Genomic DNA, 17,062 nt, shown 5'->3' on the forward strand with positions numbered 1-17,062 from the left:
AATTAATCCAAGGGCAGAATTTTCCTGTATCTTTCTTTACTTCAATATTTCAAATTTCCAAAACCCTTGTTTTATTGTATCAATTTTCCTTGTATTTTTACGAAACAGAGTCTTTAAAAAAAATCAAGTTGAATTTAACTCAGATGGCACTCTTTGTTCTAACAAATCCACACCTCCTCCTTTCTTTTCCTTCTCAATTATTCAGAGCTTTTCAAACCACAATCTTATGAGGAAGAATTTCTGTCATATGTTTTTGTATACATTACTTATCTCTTCAATCTTGACAGACTTCAATACTGGGCCCGATCTAACAAAATGAAACTCAATGTAGAGAAAAGTTAAGTCCTACACTTAGGCAAGAAAAACCAAAAGTACACATATAGACTAGTGAAACCAGATTTCTTAATAGCAGTAACTGTGAGAGGGATCTTGGAGTCTTAGTGGACAATCAATTAAATATGAGCCAGCAGTGGTAAAAAGCCAATGCAATCCTAAATTGCATTAACAGAGGGATACAATTGAGATCAAGGGAGGTACTAATACCACTCTATAAAGCCTTAGTAAGACCACACTAGAGTACTGCATTCAGTTTTGGTCACCAAACTATAAAAAAAGATGTTGAGACTCTAGAAAAAGTGCAGAGAAGAGCAACCAGGATGATTAGGGGACTGGAGACTATGAAGAACAGTTACAGGAACTGGGCCTGGCTAATCTAGTGAAGAGAAGGACCAGGGGAGACAGGAGAGCAGTCTTCCAATGTTTGAGGGGCTGCCACAGAGAGGAGAGAAGGGGTCAAGCTATTTTCTAAAACACCCGAAGGCCAGATAAGGAATAATGGATGGAAACTGAACAAGGAGAGATTTAACCTGGAAATAAGGAGAAACTTTCTGACAGTGAGAATATCTCAACCTATGGAACATTGCCCCCAACGTCCCGGTTACTCTCTGGCTTGGATAAAAGCTCTCCCACGAACCTACAACAGCCTCTGGCTGCAGATACTCCAGTCCAAATGCTCTAAGCCGAATGACTGCAATCAATCACTCCAGCAGGGCAAGATAATGAGTCCAATAATTCCAGCAAGGCAGATAAACACACAGAAGCACGGCAATAATTCACACAGACAGGAGGAATGCCAGGAATGCAGGCTAACACTCCCTAGATGAATTCAGTGTTTGTTCCTGACAAATGCCCCTCCCAACTGCCTCTCCTTTAAACTCCATCCCCAGGTGTGCCTTGTGAAGGGAATCAGGGCCCTCCCCTCCCCCATAAGCCATGCAACCTATATTGCTCTCTTCTAAGTTCTTCCCTGCGTGCCCTAGGATGAGGAGGAGGTGGACCTCGGTCTTCATCTAAACCCTCTCTCCCTCTTCCAAGCTCTGCCCAGCCTGGCTTTGCCCTTCCCCAGTTTCCTCTACAGCCAACAGAGCCATTCTACCGCCCCCTGATGGCTGTTCCTCTTCCCCACCTTTATTCATTTCTACTTATCTATCCTTTTTTTCTTTTTATATATATATATATATATATATATATATATATATATATATATATATATATATATATATGGATCTTTGGTTATTCGGGTTTTCTCCCGCGTAAGATTCAAAGTATCTAGGCAACGTTTCGGCGAGGTCCCACTCGCCATCTTCAGGCTGGTGCTTTCGGCTTAGTGCCAGTGCAAGCAGTGCAATCTTACGCGGGAGAAAACCCGAATAACCAAAGATCCACATACAAATACCATGAGAACCTCAGAAAACATATATATATATATATATATATATATATATATATATATATATATATATATATATATATATATATATATATATATATATATATATATATTAATTTGCAGGTGTGTGTGTGTGAGAGAGTGAGTGAGAGAGAGACTGCCCTCCAATACCAAGAGATCCACGACAACATCATGACAACAATGACAACAAACACAGCACAATGCCAACAGATCAATAAGAAAGATTTATTGAATACAAATTTCCATACTTCTTAGGGCTATTTGATTAACTGTATTGACGACTTGTATCGAAATGAATCCATTTTCATAATTTCATAATTGAAATTAAATAATTTTCTTTAAAGAGGGATTTACAGATTTCAAAAAATAATAATATCAAAATAATCTTGAAGCGGATGAAGCTCTCCAAGATCCTCTTCAAAAGGCAACTGGGCTTTCTTGTATTTTTATTTTGAGTTACATTTCTCTTCTCACCCAAGAAACTTCTTCAAGACTAAAGAAGCTTCTTGGATGAGAAGTGAAACGTCTTCAAGGCAAAACAAAGAAAGTCCAGTTGCCTTTTAGAAAAAGCACCTTTGGGGCTCAGGTGATTGAGAATCTCCATGGACAAGCAGACGAAACCTCCTCAAATAGACAGCTGGTCTTCCATTCTTCTCCCGTGATATTTTTCATCCGAATTCAGTGAGTGGCAGCTGAAAGAGAAAAATACCTGATGGTTAGGGGTACAACTTTTATTCCACCTGTTTGAAAACTCTCCATTGGGACGTTTGGTTTTAACTACAGGTGGGGGTTTTGAATACGTTTACATACCCTGAGTTGTAGTAAGCTTACCATTAAGAAGAAGAGATGTAGTTGCAACTTGAAAATAGCAAGGAATAATGGGGCTTCCCCCCTTTGGCAGAGGGGCTGGGGGTTTGCAGGGGTTCGGTAGAGCCCCTAACTAAGATTTTGTGCAGTTCAGAGAACCCAGGGTGGGATTCTACCAGTTCGCACCTATTCGCTAGAACCGGTTGTTAACATACTGAGCAGCTCGGAGAACCAGTGGTTAGAAGAAATTACTGGCCTAATCCTGTAAGGAAGGCAGGAAGGAAACATTCTGGTGTTGCTTACAGAAACTGCCTTATTACATTCTTGGCAGGACTGGACTTCCTGTCTCTGGAACTTCTCTGGAGTTTTTCCCCCCTCCTTTGCTGGTACTTTGCTTGTGTGGAGTGACCATTCAAAGTTACAATGGCTCTGAAAAAAGTGACTTATGACCATTTTTCACACTTACGACTGTTGCAGCAGCCCCACAGTCACGAGAGGCCAGGCGAGGAGATGCGTGCCTCGATGTGAGTGATGTTGAGTTGGCCACACCCAGCCAATAACATGACCACCATGCCACCATACCACCTAAGCCACGCCCACCACCTAAGCCACACCCACAGAACCGGTTGTTTAAAAAATTGCATCCCACCCCTGGGAGAACCCCCAAATCCCACTCCTGGCTGGCCCCGCCCATCCCGCCTCACACCTCCGAAGAGTCTCCACGTGGCCTATTTTGGATGCAGGTAAGTGCAGGGCGCGCACAGAGGCTCAGGGAAGGTGAAAAACGGGCCTCGCGGAAGTTTGGGAAGGCCAGAAATGGGCCCGTTTCCGGCTTCTAGAGAGCCTTGGGAGCCCCAGGGAGGCCATTTTCACCCTCCCGGAAGCTCAAGGAAAGCCTCCACCATGGCCACGCCCACCCAGCAACCGGACAGAGAACCCATTGGTAAAATGTAAATCATGTGACCAGGGAGGTGCTGCAGCGGTCATAAGTGTGAAAAATGGTCATAAGTCACTTTTTACCGTGCCGTTATAACTTTAAACAGTCACTAAATGAATTGTTGTAAGTTGAGGACAATATGTACGATTCTGTGATTCTGTGAAACAGAACTAGAAAAACCGTAGCCTTGTTTCAAGGGTTTCCTGAGTGTTGTGGTTAGCCGGCAGCAGGTGCAGACGGCTGAGGAGAGTGAGGACTCAGATGAGGGGCCAGGAGCATTAGGGAGTGGACTGCTGCCTTCAGAGATTGTGGGGGCTGGCAGCAGCATTGAGGAGGTTCCCGAGGAGCCTGTGCCAAGTGCGCGTGCACGCAGGATTGCTCATAGGAAAGAGCAGCTGCAACAACACGGGCGACTTGGGAGTAAGGCTGCAAGGTAATGGCCCCTCCTTCAAGAAGACAAAAGCCAGCTGTGAAACTAACCTTCTTTGCAGAAGGCAAAGACGTTTTGAAACTCCAGCCTCGTGGATATTCCAGTATCCTGAGTTTGTATTTGAAGTATCTTATTTTGCAAATTATTTCTTGTCTGTTATCTTTTGGCAAGTCTCACACAGTTTGGCAAGGCTTGTGCTTATCACAGCTAATTATTTTGTAAAAGCGTTCCAAGGTTTCTGTTCCTTTTGGATTGTGTTTGATTTGTTGGAAAAGGGCATGGGTCAGAACACTGAGATAGGGATGGCCAACTATGGCAACTCTATGTTCGGTGGACTTCGACTCCCAGAATTCCATGCTGGTCTGTGGACTTCGATTCCCAGAATTCCATGCCAGTCTATGGACTTTGACTCCCAGAATTTCATGCTGATTTGTGGACTTTGACTCCCAGAATTTAATGCCAGTCTGTGGCCTTCAACTCCCAGAATTCCATGCTAGTCTATGGACTTCGACTCCCAGAATTCCATGCCAGTCAACTCCCAGAATTCCATGCCAGTCTACAGACTTCAACTCCCCAAATTCCATGCTGGTCTGTGGCCTTCAACTCCCAGAATTCCATGCCAGTCTACAGACTTCAACTCCCAGAATTCCATGGAATTCTGGGAGTTGAAGTCTACAGGTCGTAAAGTTGCCATAGTTGTCCATCTCTGTCCTGAGGGAAACATCTTGCAGACATTTCAGTACCCAACTGGGTAACATGTTCAATGCTAGAAGGGAGTTGGGTTTATAAACAGAGAACAAACCCCTCTCCCGTCTAACACTAATGACATTACCCAGTTGGGTAATGAAACGTTTGCAAAAAAAAACCAACCCCACGAAGCTCAGAGAACACCAAGGAGCCAACAGTTCAACCCTGAGCTACAACTATCCTCATCTAGTGGTGACACAAAATTATGATTTTATATAACCTGAGAGAGAGGGGAAACGTTTATAAGTTATTAATTTACGGCTCAAAATCATCAAAAAGGAAAAACGGTATAGCATTAAAGAAGTGGAGGCTGTGATCATTTTCTCCAGAGTTTCTCTTGGGATAGAGAATCAAACTTGAGTAAAACTGGATTAAGGCAAGAGAGACCAGATGCTGCAACAACAGTTGTAAGTGTGAAAAACGGCCACGAGTCATTACCGCCCCCACTGCTGTTGTAACTTCCAACCGTCACTAAACAAGTAGTTGTGAATCAAGCAGGAGTGGGCTGCTGGGGGTTCGGGAGAGTCCCTAGCTAAGATTCTGTGCAGTTTGGAGAACCTCCAAATCCCATTCCTGGCTGGCCCCACCCACCCCTCCCAGGTGTCCCCACGTGGCTCATTTTGGATGCAGGTAAGTGCAGGTCGTACGTGGAGGCTCAGGGAGGGTGAAAAACGGGCCGCCCAGAAGTTCAGGAAGGCCGGAAATGGGCCTGTTTCTGGCTTACAGAGAGCCTCCGGATCCCAGGGAGGCCATTTTCGCCCTCATTGAGGCTCGAGGGAAGCCTCAGGAACCCGGGGAGGGCAAAAACGCCACCACCACCCCATCGTGGTGCAGGAGGCCGACTAGGCCACGCCCACACCATAGCCATGCCCACCCAGCCACCGGGCAGAGAACCGGTTGCTAAAAATTTTGAAGCCCACCCCTGGAATCCAGGCCTACCTGTATTATTATGCCAGAGTGGAAGCCTGTCAGCCTTCAAGATTTTTCTCCCTTTGCTTTGCTTCTTTCGGCTGTCATAAGTAACGGGGGGAGGAGGGGGGAATGATTATGGGAAGTGAGCTGGAGGTGTTACAAACCAGAACTGTATAAGCTGGGGGGCGGGGTACATTCTTGCTTAGGTTTCTATCCTATGCTATGCACAGCTGCAACCCTTTATCAAACTATGTCAAAGAACTATGACAGAAGCCTCATCACCACCTGGAGATGCCCACATGATGATATACACAACTTTTAATTGGATTGAAGCAGTAGAAAATTACAAATAAAGTATTTTTTTACATTTAGCAGAAGCCCCCAAGCCCCCAAGCTTTGCTTAATACAATATTGTGTAAAACCACAAAGTTACTGAACCAAGGAACTAGCCATGTTCCAGTAAACAAGGGTGGATATGGAAAATAGCAGATGGTGTAAGATAAAATGAATAATTAAATGTACTTCTCCTTTTTGGCATATATGTTATTCTCCTTTTTTGGTATAGTTTAATAAGAGAAACGTCCCGGGCTAGGCTGAGGCCATGAAATGTATAAAAGTGATGCCTCAGGAAGAGCCGGGGGTTCAGAATCTGTCATGCTAATGCTCTGAACCTTGTGCACAAATAAAAACCTATATTCTCCAATCTTTCGTGGTCTTGATTTGGAGGCAAGATTTCCTGCTACAGGATGAGCCAATTGAACTATTGGGGGTGGGAACGTTGCCATTACTTTGTATATGTGATTTACGTGCCCATTTTCTCAGATTCAGAATTCTTTTGTTGCTACCACTTGATCTCCAGTAAAAGATATCTTTTCTCTGATTAAAGGAGTCTAAGTATTTCTTTCCTGGATTTTGAATGGAGCATCAGCTGACATTATTCTGAATCTCCACATTACCAGCCCACCCGGAGAATTAATAAATTTTCTTCCGAGGGGGTCTGAACACAATGCCAAATCCAGCCAGCGACCAAGAAGACCTGGGAGCGACTGGAGGACAAGATTCTCTGCTGTTAGAGGAAGCAGGGGAAGCCGACTTGTTTGCAGAACTAAATCTTGGGGAAAAACCAGCTGTAAAACCCAAATGGTCCCTGGGAGTCGGCTGGAAGGATCCTGAGGAAAAGCCTCCTCCAGGAGTGACCACTTCCCGTCGGCGTGGAAGAGAGGAGCCATGACAGGAGAAGGAAAGAAATAATTTTTTACTAACTCAAGCCATGCATCTTCTAAATGAAGCTATCGGAGAACCTCAAACTGATCAAAGGTATGAGGGAGAGGAGGGGGAGGCAGCCCCAGCCAGAAGAATCAGAGCAGCCACCCCCATAAATCAACCCAGGCTAGCGCAACAGGCAGCAGCAGCCCAGGGGCCCCCAGTGGGAGGAGTAATTGCCAGAAGACGTAGAACTCCAAAGGTGCCCCCGTTGGAAGTAAAATATGGGAGGGATCCCAAGGAGTTAGGATTTTTCCTGGCACAAGTCTGGAGCCATATGAAGGAATGTGGAGGGGATTTTTCCTCAAAAGCAGCCAAAGTTAGATGTGTTACCAGGGCTCTGGAGGGAACAGGTGCGAAGTGGATGGTGACTTTGCATAATGATAATGCCCCTCAGCTGATGAATTATGACCTGTTCATGATTGTGCTGCGGGCCAGGTTTAAAGACCCACTTGCTGAACGTAAGGCCAGGATTAGGATGAAGACCATAATTCAGGGGCGGAGATCAGTGGCCGACTACACCCAGGAATTTAGAGAGCTGGTGTGTCATATTTGAGGCTGGTCCCAGGGAGCCCTGATAGAAGCTTTTAAAGATGGGTTGAATGAAGATGTATATCAAAGCTGTATTGCTAGAAGAGACCCCAGTGAGCTACAGCTGTGGTATGTGCTGGCGGCAGAGGTGGAAATTGATCTGACCCGAAACAGACACCGGGGGGTGTTGGTTGGAGCAAATCCTGCCCCACCAGCCCTCGAGAAGCCTTAAAACCTCAAAAGGGAGGAATGGCGGCAAAAGCCAAGACCACTGCTTGCTTCCGATGTGGGAAGGAAGGTCACCGGGCTGCAGATTGCCGTGCCAAGCTAGAACCAAAGGGGGTGCCAGGAGGAGGAAGAAAACCTGAAAAAACCCCAGCAAAGCCTCGCGAAACGGCGCTTAAAGCAGAGGAGGTTGTAGAGATCGCCCCTCCGAAAGGAGAGGAGCTGGGAACTCCAACCTCTTCTGAAGAGAGTGAATCCGAATCGGAAGACGACTCACTGGTAAGTCCAAACAAGGGCCCTATGACCATTCCAGCGAGATTAAGGGTACCCACATTGGGAGCCAAAGGGGAAATGCTGGCCTTGTTAGATTCTGGGTGCACAAGGTGTGTAATCAGCTTGGAGGTAGTGGAGAAAATGGGCTTAAGGCTGAAGACTTTAAAAACGCCCATAGCCTTTTGCCAATTGGATGGATCGGCAGCTGGGGGCGGCCCTGCACATTTCATAACGGAACCAATAGAAATGACGATGGAGAAGCATAGAGAGACTTTGTGTTTTATTGTGGCTCCTGGGATGGAGCGGCCCCTAGTACTGGGGTTGCCCTGGCTCTGGAAATGGAACCCCACGTTGATTGGAGGAGAGGATCATTGCGCATATGTACTGACCAGTGCCCAGAAGGGGAGGGGCAATCTCAATCGAAACTCAAGAATCCCACTGAACTGGCCTCCACTGGCACCGAGAACTTGAAGGGGGAGGAGAAAATTCTGGAGGAATATTGGGACTTAAAGGAGGTATTCAGTGAAAAGGCCTTGGATGAGCCCCCCCCCCCATCGTTCAACAGATTGCAGTATTGAAATTCTACCCGAGGTGAAACTCCCAAAACCGAAACTGTACTCGATGACACCGTGGGAACTAGAAGAGCTAAGGTCATTTATCGATAAGAATTTGGAACGTGGTTTCATCCAACCTGCTAGACCCCAGGTAGCAGCCCCAGTATTGTTCTGTGAAAAGAAAGACGGCTGCCTTCGTTTATGTGTTGACTATAGAAACCTGAACGCTATTTCAGTGGAGAACGTGTACCCCCTCCCCTTGATGAAGGATATGTTGGCCCACTTGGCCAAAGGGACATTTTTTACAAAACTTGACTTGAGAGAAGCATACTACCGGGTTCTAATTAAGGAAGGGGATGAATGGAAAACTGCTTTTAACTGCCCAATGGTTGTTTCCAATTCAACGTTCTTCCATTTGGCCTAGAGGGGGGCCCTGCAGTATTCATGCAAATGATCAATCAGGTGTTACATGAACATCTATACAAAGGGGTGTTGGTTTATCTTGATGATATTCTTATCTACACGGAAACTCTTGATGAACATGTGAAATTAGTGCGGTCAGTTCTGGAAAAACTTCGAGCTGCTGAGTTGTATGCAAAGTTGTCCAAGTGTGAATTCCACCAGGAAAATATTGACTATTTAGGTTATCGCATCTCACATGATGGCATAGAAATGGATCCGGGAAAGGTTCATGCCGTTTTGGAATGGGCCCCTCCCCCCACCAGGAAACAACTTCAAAGTTTCTTGGGATTCGCTAATTTTTACCGTCAATTTATCCCTGCTTTTGCGAAGATTGCAATGCCTATCACAAATTTCCTAAAAACCAAAGGGGAGGTGAAACCGAAGCCTAGTAAACCCCTGGAGTGGTCCATGGAATGTCAAGCCGCTTTTGAGAAGCTGAAACGACTGTTTGCTGCTGAACCAGTACTCAGGCACCCAGACATGGATGCTCCTTTTGTAATCCAAGCCGATGCGAGTGACGTAGCAGTTGGGGAGATGTTACTACAAGCAAACGAGACGGGGACTCTGCAACCGTGTGCATATACTTCCCATAAACTAACGGAAATTGAAAGAAGATGGGCCATCTGGGAAAAAGAAGCTTTTGCAGTTCATTGGGCTCTGTTAACCTGGAGGCATTTCTTAGAAGGGGCAAAACATCCATTTGAGGTGTGGACGGATCATAAAAATTTGGAGGCTTTGAAAATGCCTCGGAAGCTGTCTCCCAAGCAAGTTCGCTGGGCACAGTACTTTAAGCGCTTTAATTTTTCATTGAAGTACATTCCAGGGGGGAACACCTTCATAGTGGATGCTTTATCTAGATTACCTCAATATAATAGTGCTTGCCAAGAAGTGGTACGGCTGATTGTCCCAATGAAACAGTTGGCAGCTCCAGTGGTTACCAGAGCCCAGAAAAAGGAGGTTGATTTATCAAATGATTTGACTGCACAGTTAAGAGATGCTCTAAAACTTGATGATTGGTTCCTTGCTCACTCAAATAACTGGACAGTTAGAGATGGATTGGCATGGGTGGGGGCCAAATTATATGTGCCAGCGAAGCTGAGAAACCAAATATTACAGCAAGCTCATGACTCTAAAGCTGCTGGTCATTTTGGATTCATGAAAACCTTACACTTAGTTAAAAGGCAATTTTGGTGGCCTACCTTGAAAAAGGACATTGAGACTTATGTAGCTAGTTGTCCTATTTGTGCCTCAGCCAAACGGCCTCCTGGTAAACCAGCAGGCTTACTACAAAATGTGGCTAGACCAACGGCTCCATGGAAGGAAATCTCTATGGATTTTATAGTGGAATTACCTGAAAGTGGGGGGGAATACAGTTATTTGGGTAGTAACCCATTTGTTTTCCAAACAGGTACATTTCATACCTTGTCCGAAAATCCCATCTGTGAAAATGTTGGCTAAACTGTTTATTTTACATATGATGATATACACAACTTTTAATTGGATGAGCCAATTGAACTATTGGGGGTGGGAACGTTGCCATTACTTTGTATATGTGATTTACGCGCCCATTTTCTCAGATTCAGAATTCTTTTGTTGCTACCACTTGATTTCCAGTAAAAGATATATTTTCTCTGATTAAAAGAGTCTAAGTATTTCTTTCTTGGATTTTGAATGGAGCACCAGCTGACAAAGCCCTTTACCTGCGTAAATGGCTCCAGCCTCTTAACATATTATTTGCACCTCAGGAAATCACAAGGGGGGGAAAAACCGATATTAAGGCCTACCTGATGTAACCGATAGCCACACATAGCCTACGGAATAAATTCCAGGTGCTCCTTCTATCAACTCGTACAATTTCGAATCTTCTCTTCTTAATTGTTTGATACGAAGAGTACAATTTTGGTAAATGAACTCCCGCCCTGTATACTGTGGTCCTTGTGAGGTCCCGTATATTGGGCGCCGGTACCTAGTTCCAATTTCCTGCATTGTACTTGGAGATATGCCCCTGGACCACTTGCAGTAGACAATCTCATCCCTGGGGAGTGGGGGCACCAAGAGTCCCTGAGTTGTTATCATGGGTTCTTGAGGAGCGGCCATAATATTGATTGAGTCTCCCGCTCCTGCAAGATGGAAGATGGCGGCTGTAGTAGAGGAGGAAAGAGAGAGAGAGGGAGGGAGGGGAAACAAAAATGATTCTGAGCCAAATAAATTTTTTAAGCAAGAAGCCCATTGAATTAAATTGTTCTTTGCAGAAACAAACCTTTCTGGCAAATGTTGTTGCATGTTGATTTGAGTGTACAATATTAAGAGGGCAACCTTCTTGATAAACAATTGATGAGACCTTGGAGTATGTTAAATTATTGGAGTTTATTTATTTATTTATTTATTTGATTTGCCAATTGTTTACAAGATAATAAGTATAAATGTATACATAGTTGTGAATACATGAAATGGGTACATATAAGAAAAATAAAAGAATAAGAGAAACAATAGGACAGGGACGGTAGGCACGTTGGTGCGCTTATGCACGCCCCCTACAGGCCTCTTAGGAAAGGGGTGAGGTCAATAGTAGACAGTCTAAGGTTAAAGTTTTTGGGGTTTGGGGAAGAAACTACAGAGTCGGGTAGAGTATTCCAGACATTGACCACTCTATTGCTGAAGTCGTATTTCCTGCAATCAAGTTTGGTGCGGTTTACTTTGAGTTTGTATCTATTGTGTGCTCTTGTGTTGTTATGGTTGAAGCTGAAGTATTCATTGACAGGTAGGACATTGCAATGTATGATTTTGTATACCATGCTTAAGTCAGACCGAAGACGGCGTAATTCAAGGTTTTCAAGTTCTAGAATTTCAAGTCTGGTGGCATAAGGTATTCTACAACGAGTAGAGGAGTGGAGAACTCTTCTTGTGAAATATTTCTGGACTTTCTCAATTGTGCTAATATCAGATACGTAGTGTGGGTTCCAGACTGATGAACTGTATTCGAGTATTGGTCTAGCAAATGTTTTGTATGCTCTGGTTAGTAGTGTGATATTACCAGAGAAAAGCTACGTAGGGTTAGGTTAACAACTCTTAATGCCTTTTTGGCTATGTAGTTGCAGTGGGCTCTAGCACTTAGATCATTAGAGGTGGAGTATTCCAAGGTCCTTTACAGAGCTTGAGTCATCAACAAGATCTTGACTATTCAGCTTGTATTTTATTTTCTGATTTTTTTTGCCAATATGTAAGACAGAGCATTTATTTGTTGAGATTTGAAGTTGCCATTTGTTTGACCACTCTGATACATAGTCAAGATCTTTTTGTAGGGTAGCAGTATTGTCTGTGGTATTGAACAGCTTTACATCATCAGCGAAGAGAACGCAATTGCTCTTAATATGATCACACAGGTCGTTTATGTAGAGTATGAAGAGAGTTGGTCCTAGAACACTGCCTTGGGGAACACCACTATTGACAGATACTGGATTTGATAGTACGCTCCCGATTTTGACCATTTGTTGTCTGTTTGACAGGAATGCTTCTATCCAGTTATTCAGTTGTCCAGAGATACCATAGGATTTTATTTTTAGGAGTAGTTTGTCGTGTACCACTGAATCAAAGGCTTTACAGAAGTCTATGTAGATTGCGTCTATTGCTTTGCCCTGGTCGAGTTGTGTCGTCCATATGTTTTTGCAGTGTAAGAGTTGCAGATTACAGGATAGTTTTTTTCTGAAAGTTCAAGTGATTCAGGTTCTTATTTCCCCCCCCAAATGCTATGAATTTCCAGCAAGTGTATATTGGACACTGTATATTGCACTGTATATCGGACATTAATACAGTTGAGCGAGTCCAGAAATATTTCACAAGAAGAGTCCTCCACTCACAACTCACAGCAGAATACCCTACACCACCAGACTTGAGTTTTTGTGCTTGGACAACCTAAAATTACGCCGCCTATGGTTGGACTTAAGCGTAGTACACAAAATTATCTGCTACAATGTCCTACCAGTCAATGACTACTTCAGCTTCAACTGCAACAATACAAGAGCACACAATAGATACAAACTCAATGTAAACCACTCCAAACTTGATTGCAGAAAATATGAGCTTCAGAGTGGTCAATGCCTGGAAGGCACTACCTGACTCTGTTGTTACATCCTCAAACCCCCCACTCCTTTAACCTTAAACTATCAACTATTGACCTCACCTCATTCCTAAGATCTGTAAGGAGTGTGCATAAGTACACCATCGTGCCTACCGTCCCTGTCCTATTGTTCCCATTTATTCATACCTATTCATACCTGTCCAAAGCACCATCCACCAGGCACGCTTCCCTCCAGGGATGCTGCATATACTATCCATTGAGCAAGATGACTTTCTCAGCACTGGAAAACTAGAAACTCACTAGAAGCTCCAGAAACTGGAGGGCCACTGACCAAGCTTTTATCTTGAAGAACCTGGCAGGTGAGAGGTGTTTGTTTCTTATCTCTCAGCCTCCACATCATTACACAGAGCCAGCTTGTTCTTTCCAAACAGGTGTAGGAAGATTCACAAAGTTTTAATGTACAACAAGGAAGGTGTAAACGTGCTAGCCAATCTACAAAGTTTGTCATTACTGAAAGAATGGACCATGGCCACCAAGTTCAAAGCATTAAAAAAATGATTTACCAAATTTAAATGCTGCCCAACTCACCTACAGGTAACTAACTTTGTAACTTGTTACAAAGGTCTATGGCAGGGGTCCCCAACCACCGGTCTGCGGACCGGTACCGGTCCGTGGAACAAATCCTACCGGGCCGCTGGTTTGCTGGCGCCGCCATCTTGTTTTGATGAAAAAGTGCTTCCGGTGAGCTTTTCCGGGTAGAAAGCTCACCGGAAGCACTTTTTCATCAAAACAAGATGGCGGCGCCAGCTGATGCCGTACCGGGCCGCGGCGCCCAGCTGATGCCGGTACCGGGCCGCGGCATAAAAAAGGTTGGGGACCACTGGTCTATGGTTTATGGCATCTGCGGTACATATCGCAGAGGTCATTTAGCCTTGGGTTACAAGCAGGCATAAAGGAAAAGGTCATATTTGGATATAATTCCTGTGAAATTATCAGTGGTTCTGATGCAAGATAGCAAGAAGCTTTCCTCAAATTCTTTTCCACAGAAATCAATACAAAATGTCACTAAATGACTGGTTGTAAGTCAAGGGCTATCAGTGGCTCTCTTGACAGTCCTTAATGGCTTGGGAGTGGGTTATTTATGGTGCCATTTTTTCCTGGTTCTTTTTACCTGTCTGTTAAGGTATAGGATTTAATAGCTGTAAGGCTGATGCAATGTAAGGCTGATGCAACTGAAGATGAATCAGCATTGGTATTGCCCTTTTAAGATGAAGAATGAGTTCTCAGAAGTCTTTACCCCTTTAAGAAGTGTTTATATAAGGCTGACATTATAGAGGGCATGTTTTCTCTCCTTGTGTCCTGTATCCATTGCAGAGTTCTCCGTGTAGAGTTAAGAAGATTGATTGCTTGTCAGATATTTGACTACCATGTATATTTCTGTATATAACTGTCCTGTAGATAAACCACTGTTAAATGTCAAAAGTCTCTGTGTGCTGTGTTTTGCTCCTGGGTTGTCTCACAATAGTAGTCACGCTGCAAATGCTCCGACACTGTCTTCCCCAATCCAGTTGGAGGATATGCTGGGATTTTGTCACGTGGCACGCTTAGATGGAGAGATATTCCTGCCAAGGTGCCCGGCCTCTGGACGTCACCCCTCCCAAGGTCAGAGAGGCCCTAACTCTGCTGGCTTTCTATTCTATTCTGTTGTACCCTATGACTATTATTAAGTGTTGTACCTTATGATTCTCGACTCTTGATGCATGTATCTTTTCTTTCATGTACACTGAGGGCATTTGCACCTAAGACAAATTCCTTGTGTGTCCAATCACACTTGGCCAATAAAGAATTCAGTATTCAGTATGACTTCGACTTATGACCACAAGTGAGCCCCAAGTTGCTAAACTGAGGCATTTGTTAAGTGAGTGTTGGCTCATTTTACGACATTTCTTGACACAGCTGTTAAGTGAATCACTGCGGTTATTAAGTTAGGGACATGGTTGTGCAGGGAATCTGGCTTCACCATTGACTTTGCTCGTCATAAGGTCGCAGAATGGGATCACATGACCCTGGGACATTGCAACCCTCATAAATATAAGTCAATTGCTAAGTGTCTGAATTTTGATCACATGGGGATACGGTCATCCATCAATTTTTTCAGTGCTGTTGTCACTAACTGAACCGTTGTAGGTAGAGGACTGCCTGTATGTGAGACAGGTGGCAATATGTACATATATGTTTATAATCTCCTTTTAAAGAGCCCATAATCCCTTGTTGGGTGGAGTCTTGGGCAACTGAATGGAGCTGAGTTTTTACTGGCCGGATGCCTTTCCTGTTGCCAATGCGGGGTTATATTCAGCAGGTATATTCTCATCGTGCCCAGGGAGAGAAATATCAGCCTCTACCTAGGATCGAACTCACAGCCTCTCGATAGTGAGGCGAGAGCTCCAACTCTGAGCCACTGCACCAATCATGCACATATAGGTTTATAAGCATATCTATATTTGTACACAGAAATACACCCAAATATTCATTAAATGATGAAGAAGATGAATCAAATGCGTTGGAAAGAGGCCCAGCATTCCTATAACTGTTCAAATGGGGAACTTCTATTAACTTTAGAGAGCAAGCAGACCGTTCTCAACACCCCCTACGCAATGGCCTATATCTACAAGGATCATTCGGATGCTTAGGGACAGACAGAAATTTCTCCTAAAGAGTAAAGACTCTTTTTGGCAGATATGTAAGTAAATCTAAAATTAACACAGTTAATCCCACGGGAATCCTTAAACCTTACTTGTCTGAGTTGTATATTAAGCCAAGAAGGCATATCAAAATGAAGCTTTCCTACTATTTGCAGAAACGGTCAATTCCAGAAGCTGCTGCGGTTCGGATTTATGTGTATTTGCAACAAAAAATGAACTAGAAAAATTGGAAGGAAAAGTTCTCATCCTTAAAGAGAATGATATTTAGTTACATTTATGGCAAGGATATACTTTTATTTAATTAAGGGTAAGTCTGTTTCGTCACAAAATCTGCTTTATTTCTTTTCCTTTTCTTGGGAAAGCGCTTCTCCCTTCTGCGATTTCAATAGCCCCAACATTAATCTTATTTATTTATTTATTTATTTAATTTGTCAATCGCTTACAAGATAATAGGTGTAAGTATAAACATAGTTATGAATACATGAAATGGATACATATAAGAAAAATAAAAAGAAATAATAGGACAGGGATGGTGGGGGGACATTGGTGCGCTTATGCACACCCCCTACAGACCTCTTAGGAAAGGGGTGAGGTCAATAGTAGACAGTCTAAGGTTAAAGTTTTTGGGGTTTGGGGAAGAAACCACCGAGTCAGGTAGAGTATTCCAGACATTGACCACTCTGTTGCTGAAGTCGTATTTCCTGCAATCGAATTTGGAGCGGTTAACCTTCAGTTTGTCTCTATTGTGTGCTCTTGTATTGTTAAGGTTGAAGCTGAAGTATTCGTTGACAGGTAGGACATTGCAATGTATGATTTTATATACTATAATAAGATAAGATAATAAGCATAAGTATAAATATAGGAAGTAGGTACGAATAATTGGGGACAATAGGACAGGGATGATAGGCACGATTGTGCACTTATGCACGCCCCTTACGGACCTCTTAGGAATGGGGTGAGGTCAATAGTGGTTAGTTTGAGGGGAAAGGAGTATGGGTTTGGGGATATGACAACAGAGTCAGGTAGTCTGTTGCTAGGCATTGACCACTCTGTTGCTGAAGTCGTCCTTTCTGCAATCAAATTTGGAGTGGTTTTGTTTTGTTTTTTTTAAACTTCTTTTTCTTCTTCTGAAATCTTCTTCCCTGTGAAGAATTCAAGTGGTGGAAGCTCTGTCATATGTTTCCTTATATTTCTTATATCTTCATAAAGAGTAATGGAAAAGAAATAGAATCAAATAGATTTAGAACCAGAGAGGATTTTATCTGCAAAAAGAACACGAGTCCAAATAATTGTGCAAGGAAACTATCCTTTTTTTTTTTCATTCTGCCCAAGGGCAAGATGTTCCACTGGTTAATTGTTCTCACTCTTAGGAAATTTCTCCTTAGTTTTAG

This window comes from Notechis scutatus, chromosome 8 (assembly GCF_049901735.1).
Source record: "Notechis scutatus isolate UNSWTSFEM ecotype Mainland chromosome 8, rNotScu1.2, whole genome shotgun sequence".
Classification (NCBI taxonomy): domain Eukaryota; kingdom Metazoa; phylum Chordata; class Lepidosauria; order Squamata; family Elapidae; genus Notechis; species Notechis scutatus.